The 6,967-nt window shown below is 46.1% G+C and overlaps 1 long non-coding RNA gene across 1 annotated transcript; it reads right to left on the reverse strand.

Annotated features, from left to right (window-relative positions):
- Window positions 1–1,100: 1,100 nt before the first annotated feature.
- LOC125942935 (uncharacterized) lies at window positions 1,101–5,799 on the reverse strand. Its single transcript, XR_007465429.1, has 3 exons — window positions 5,754–5,799; window positions 4,871–4,977; window positions 1,101–1,729 (listed from the first exon to the last, which is right to left on the reverse strand). It is a non-coding gene; the product is annotated as an uncharacterized LOC125942935 (long non-coding RNA).
- Window positions 5,800–6,967: the final 1,168 nt, after the last annotated feature.

The following is a 6,967-nucleotide window of genomic DNA, read 5'->3' on the forward strand; positions in this document are numbered from 1 at the left end:
AACCAAAATTCTGCTGATAACTGCCAAAAGCACACATTTGCGCCGATGGCTCCTCCTGCGAAGCAGCGTCTACCTTGAGCGTCCGCGGCAGTGCGTGCTGCACCCCCTCGCCATTTCATAACGCCGACCCTTCCACACATGTCGCAGACTGCCCGAGACTCTTATCAAAGGAGATACGTCTCGAGCAGCCAGGCATAAACCCCAAAGTCACGCTACGAGATTGCGTCGGCCATATGCTTACTGCACAATGAGCGGGATAAAGCACATGCCGGTGAAGATTAAATTGTTCGAAATGTTAGTCTTATAAACATTTAAGTTGCGCTTATTAACGAATGAGTGGAACTTACCAGCCATGTGCAGCACTCCGTCGCATCGCCGTTCCACCACACGTCGTAGGGGACAATTGGATCGAAATCCACGACATTCGCTGGGTTAAAGTTTTGCACTGCGGTGTGCCTGACAACCGCAGTGGTCATGTCCACTTCATATTCAACGAATACAAGCATCTCGAGCTTAACACCGTGCAACGCAATCGTTCTCGCTAAGATGACAGCTGTGGCTATGACCGTGGACTCTATGGATGCGGATTGGTATGCGACTTCGACCGGACCACTGCATCACCCAAACCAAACCAAAACAGAAAAGAAAAATACTACTAAAGCAATGCCGTACAACAGTAGTGGGTGGAAGCATGGAGGAAGGAAAAAAAACTTTTTTTTAAGTTTTTTCCTTCCTCCATGGGTGGAAGGCACAAAGTTGTACAGTTGTATAGAAGCTTAATGATAAAAAATGTTGAGAACTGCATTAGGCTTAAGCATTCTTAAAATGACATCCCAACTCGTGAGAGTAATTATGACTTTGACATCGATCGTTTGTGTGTTTTGTATATGTGGTCAATGAACACGATTGTTGGCGTTCATTCATTTTCCCACCGCGTCCATGTAGAGGGGCATGATCAGATTTCTCTGAGCGCAATAAAAAATTTTCAGCGCACGCAAACTCGCACAACACAGACACAGATGCACATGCGCGCGGGCTGCGATTTTGTAGCGATTCCGTCTCCGATGATATTCCTTTTCGCACTTTTCGCGCTTTCCCTTAAGAAAATATGAGATGAGTTTCACGTGAAGGTCTGATGACTTTTGACATTACAGCCAAATGAGTCTCTGATGTGTTTCTTCGGAAATATTCTGATGTATTCCTAATGTCATTCTAAAACATATTAGCCACCGTCGTTCTGATGCATACTTGATGAGTGTTTTTCTTGTGAGCATGAAATGTCTTCCTAATGCGTGCTCCAAAGCAGTTTTCGTGTGACCGTGTCATGTCTTCCTAATGAGCCTCTGCTGAGTTTACACATTAGATTGCTGGCATTCATAGAATTCCTAAAACAAAATTAGCCACCACATGTGGCAACATTTTCTGATGTGTCTTTCGTGCTTGATATACATATATCAAGCTAAGGTGCAGCACTTTTTCCAACATGTACGTGGGCTCGTACATATGCTGCACATTAGACATTTCTCAACGAAAAAAAGTTGATAAAAACATTTATTGGGCATATGCCACGCTTCCTTAAAGAGAGAAGGAGGTTAAATGTAAGGAACACATAGTATCTGTCTGGTTACGGATGTGGTATTTTCCTTTCATTTAGTCTCCCTGCTAGTCTTTGAGGAGAGGCTGTTTTTGAGGTGGAGGGTCGTCGTCTTGAAGCGAGTGCACGTGTACCCTGCATGGTGAAAGGACAGAAAATTAACAACACTTGGTAATGAACCACAGGAATACACACTGTATCAGTTGCTGCGGAGCGGTTTGGAGATGATAGTTGTGCCAGAAGTTTATGCGATGCTGGTTCAAAGTCGTTGAGGAACCGCCGTGTAGCCTTTGGGTGTAGCAGTAGCTACAGTATGCCCAAATTTCTCTTGGCTGTACAAACATGCAATGCCATGCAATGACAATCCGCTGTGGGCTGTATGTTTTGTGAACTACTCTGGCGGTATTGGTTTCCACTTGACAAAGAGCAGCTTTGTCTGTGGATTGCTAGCGGGAACTGGAACATATTCTCTATGATCACTTGGCGTGGAAACAAGCATAGGTGTGCTGGTGTACGGGCAACCCAATGCAACCCCGAGACATTTAAGAGCCAGCCATTATAGAATATTTGCATGAGCTACCGGCATAGTTCTCATGCATTTCATATCCACTATGCCATGCCTATTTTTTGGCCTATGTCCACTATGTCCCACCGATGTTGGTGCTCTCCTAGGCACATGTTGAGGCACCGGCCAGTCTGCCCCATGTAAATCTTACCAAATATACACATGATCAAAGGAATAGACCACACAACCCCTGACGGATACAAGACAAGTTTGGTGGTATCTTTAACTAAGCAAGCCTCCCTTGCCTGGGTGTCTTTCTCAATTCGCTTGTGGACTGATATGCACATATATAACCAGAAAGAAATAATGTAGACAGGATATGAACGACAGTGCGTAAGTGAATTGTGAAAGGCGAGCCGGCAAGCGAGACTTGCTTGGTTAAAGATACCACTAAATTTGTCCAGTGTGTGTCCGAGGCAGTGTATTGTACTCCTTTCACATGTGGTCAAATGCACATAGTGCAGACTGGCTGATGCCAAAATATGTACTTAAGATATCAATCATATTTAACTCAAAAGACCAGTATGCTCATCCATCTTGGCCGTGCATTGCAGCAATAGGACTGCTGGTCAGATTACGATCGTCACCTATTTTTCACCTACAGTAGAAAATTGACACATAAAATCAGTGAGGCATACCGCATAAATAAAAAGACTTGTGAGCCAGCCCCATTAGTAATGGTCTCCCTTCTCTCACAGTATAAATTTTGTTCTGAAAAGTTACATGAACTGACCGGCAAACTCAAAAGGACACTACAAATTTCACCTAGTGGACATGGCTGGTTCTCATAAAATGCACAAATACAGGGATGGGTATCTGTTCGCATACTGTAGTAATAGTTGGCACAAGTTAGCTTCGACATTGCTGCCATACTTCAACTGTCACAAGGCTACACCTTCACATTTCATTTCAAGAAATTTAAGCTCATCATATGTGTATTTTCCAGTGGCAGTTAATCTGAGAACAAGACAGAAATTATTGTAAATAGCAATGTTAAAGTAACAATGGTAAGCAAAGGTAAGCACACTGCGCACTTACACCTTTGACATATTTGGCACACTACCGTTCGAATTATAACATGCACAGAAACTGCACATGCGTGTAGCATAAACAGAGAAAAAACACAGAAATAAAAGCTACAGCATAAGGAACAGTTTCAAAACAATAAAATCAAAATAAGAAGTGTAATATACTGTGTGCAAAGCAAAAATAAAATTGAACTTGCAGCCAAGTGATTGAAGCGAGAAAAAAATGCTAAACATCAGGACATGTTAGGTTTAGTTTTATGTAGAACACGATAATGTGTGCATAATATTATGAACACAAATAAGCAGCAAGTTGAATAAAGTTGCATAAATATTTAGCCTATTTAGTAAGCTGAGTTGAGTAATATGTCAATAAGCTTATACACAAATCGTACCAAGATCGTACTTTCTGGTACATGTACTATCGGCCAAGAAAGTAAACGGACCACGGCACCGGTGGCCGGAGCGGCTGCCTGGCCACAACGGGGCGCTGCTGTCTCGCTCCGCGCGCTTTGGTCGAGAGTGCCGTGGGTGGCGTTAAGCTTCACCCTCACTCTCGCGCTGTGTCTTGTCACGCTTGATAAAATGTCTAGTGCGTCGTCCGGTTGCTCTGCTGCTGGCGGTCGCGATGAAAGGGACTGTGCATAGCCGGTATTAAACACGTGGCGCGGTCGTGCAGTAGCCGACGGCCGCAGGGAGGTGTTCAAAGTGCACGTCAAGCTTCGCTGGTGCGCAAAACACGTGACACTATCTGACGTCGCTGCACGAAGTTGGGACGGCAAGATCTTGAATGCATCTCTTGGTCGTCAGCACGTCCCCATCTGCTGGTTTTAAATTACGTGTCCTTGTATTCTGGCTTCGTCTTGTCGTAGAGAAACCTGTAATCGCGTACAGTTTCCTGTAATCTCCCTATTGGAATCTACTTAACGATGTAGCGAGCGCGCACGGAGAAAGCCACGGAGCGAAAAGCGGACGGCGCCGTCGCTGCGGGAGGCAAGCCGGGGGCAAGCCGACCTAGTTACGGCTACCATTCCTGCGTTGGTTTGCGGCAGCCGGAGAACGTCGCAAAAATGGATCCTGCATCCATTCACTGCACGGCAAGGAAACCTTGACGTGCGCGAGCACAACTACCCGCGCACGTCAGTCTGAGAACATCAAACGGTGCACGGCAAGTCACTACGCCGCTAACGTGAACGTGCCTTTATCCCGCAGGCGTGAAAGAGCGCGCGTCAGCCGCCGCGGCGGCGCCTTACGCAATGTTGCGTAAACTCAAGCAGCAAGGGACGTAGGCGACAGACACTAGTATGGAAGGTTAGGTCAATATAGGCAAAAAAAAACAAGAAGAAAATAACAGAGCCGGTCTTTGTTCTTTCACAGCGCCGGGGTTTGATTCCCTGCGGCCGTCGGCTACTGCGCGCGACAGCGCCATGTGTTGAATACCGGCTATGCACGGTCCCTTTCATCGCGACCGCCAGCGGCAAAGCAACCATACGACGCACTAGGCATTTTATCAAGCGTGAAAGGACACCGCGCGAGAGTGAGGGAGAAGCTGAACGTCACCCACGGCACTCTCGACCCTAGCGCGCGGAGCGAGACAGCAGCGCCCCGTTGTGGCCAGGCAGCCGCTCCGGCCACCGGTGCCGTGGTCCGTTTACTTTCTTGGCCGATAGTACACTTCATACATACCTGACATGACATCCAGATTACACGCCGTGCTGCTGTAGCCATGGCTGCGGGATCCCTGCATTTCCCTGCCATTATGTGGACACTGCTAGAGGGTCACGGTCTCACCACTGCAAAATGAGTTCGGTATTAACTTATAGCATTGATTGGCATAATAAAACTGTGAACACATGTAAGGTGCACATAAAAACAGTCACGAAAACATGTCTGCACTAGTGCAGGGTGGCAACGGAGCACAAGGTCTAGTCACTGAAGAATGTCCTGATAATAGGGACCCCTTCATCAAAGTAAAAATTTAAACACGCACGCAGCAGCACATACAAGAAATGTTTGTTTACATACTAGAGTTTGCTTTCATGACTTAGTTTAAACAACTTTCCACTGCCATGTTTAGTTACGTCAAAGTTATGGCAACACCCCTTGTTTTGAAAAGAACGCTGTACTAGTAGCAAGCCGTGACTGCCTACATTTTCGTTTTCTCCTCAAACTGCTCGTAAACCGAAAACCTGGTAAGCAGAGATTATTTACAACGTCGAACAGTTTATAAGCGAAAAAACGTATTTGCAGTAAGAATCGGTGAAGACAGATGAGTCATTATTATGCAACTTCAGCAGAAAAGCGGAAGCGCGCGCACAGGTGAACACGATTATTTCCGAACGTAATCTTTCTCCCCTCCTCCCCATGGGAAGAGAACTCTTATCAGGATATTCAATTTCGCATCAAAGCAATAAATTTGCGTAACTAAATTCTGACAAACAGCGCGCAGCATGCACAAGCACATGTTTCACTGTTGTCACAGAAGTTTTATTTCCTATGTTCGCAAGGCATGCTATGCACACACCAGGAGCACACAACACACGTGTACTTAGCAAGCACAACTGCCTACCTTTTCAATGGTACGACGCTCTCCAAGTTGCCGGTGCTGCGTCGACATTACTTCCATCATAGATGTCGCTGGGCAGCGGACGAGCTGAGGCACGCAAACAATACGCATTATTTCTTTTCGACCTCCACCCAACTTTCCACGACAACCAGACAAAGGCCACGGCATAAAAATCGTTGGTCCACATTTACCTGGCGCGCCACGCATACGGCGAGTTTGCAGCGAGACACAAAGTATCTTCTGGCACTTTTGTGCACGCTAACTACGCCCTGTTTCATTACAGCAAACATAAAAACACACGATCAAGCAACACATCGTAAGCAGCACATTTGCAGCTCGCACAGACGACCGCCATCTTGAAGACGGATGGATGGATGGATGGATGGATGGATGAGGCTGAACCCTTTAAACCGGGCGGTGGCATACGCCACCTAGCCATGACTATTAACATATTTTGTACTTTGTGGTGGGTGAAATTTCACCCCTGCCTTGATTTTATCCACCAATCAGATAACCTCTGTTTGTTTATTTCTACCCGCTTAAAGTCTATTTTGCCTTCACTGTCCCTAAACCCCAATGCTTTGAAAAAATCAGCCCCGTTGCCTTGCACTGTAGGGTTAAGCCCTTTACAGAAAAGTATGAGGTGTTCAACCGTCTCCTCTTCTTCTCCACACGCACAGCACAACGTGTCTATACCTTGGTACTTGACTCGGTACATCTTAGTCCGCAATACTCCCGTCCTGGCTTCAAACAACAAAGAGCTTCCCCTAGAATTATCGTAGATATTTTCTTTGGCAATTTCTTGCTTGAAAGTTCGGTATGTTCCCAGTGCTGATTTCGTCTGCATCCCTGTTTTCCACAGACCCCTCTCTGTTTCCTTAACCTTTTTCTTAACCGCTGTTTCCTGGTTTGCACCCTTACTGCAGTCCAAATATTTGATTGTCAGTTTTCTGGTCAGCTTCCTCCATTTTGTATCAACATTCCTCATGTACAAATAACTGAAAACTCTCCTTGCCCACCGCTTTTCTGCCATTTCTCTCAATCGCTCCTCAAATTCTATCTTGCTGCTGGCTTCCCTGCCCTCGAATGACGTCCATCCCATGTCACCCTGTACCCCCTGATTTGGTGTATTTCCGTGTGCTCCCAGAGCCAGTCTACCTACCCCTCGCTGCTTAACTTCCAACCTTGCTCGAACCTCTGATCTCATGCACAGGACC

Source organism: Dermacentor silvarum, chromosome 2 (assembly GCF_013339745.2).
Source record: "Dermacentor silvarum isolate Dsil-2018 chromosome 2, BIME_Dsil_1.4, whole genome shotgun sequence".
NCBI classification, from domain to species: domain Eukaryota; kingdom Metazoa; phylum Arthropoda; class Arachnida; order Ixodida; family Ixodidae; genus Dermacentor; species Dermacentor silvarum.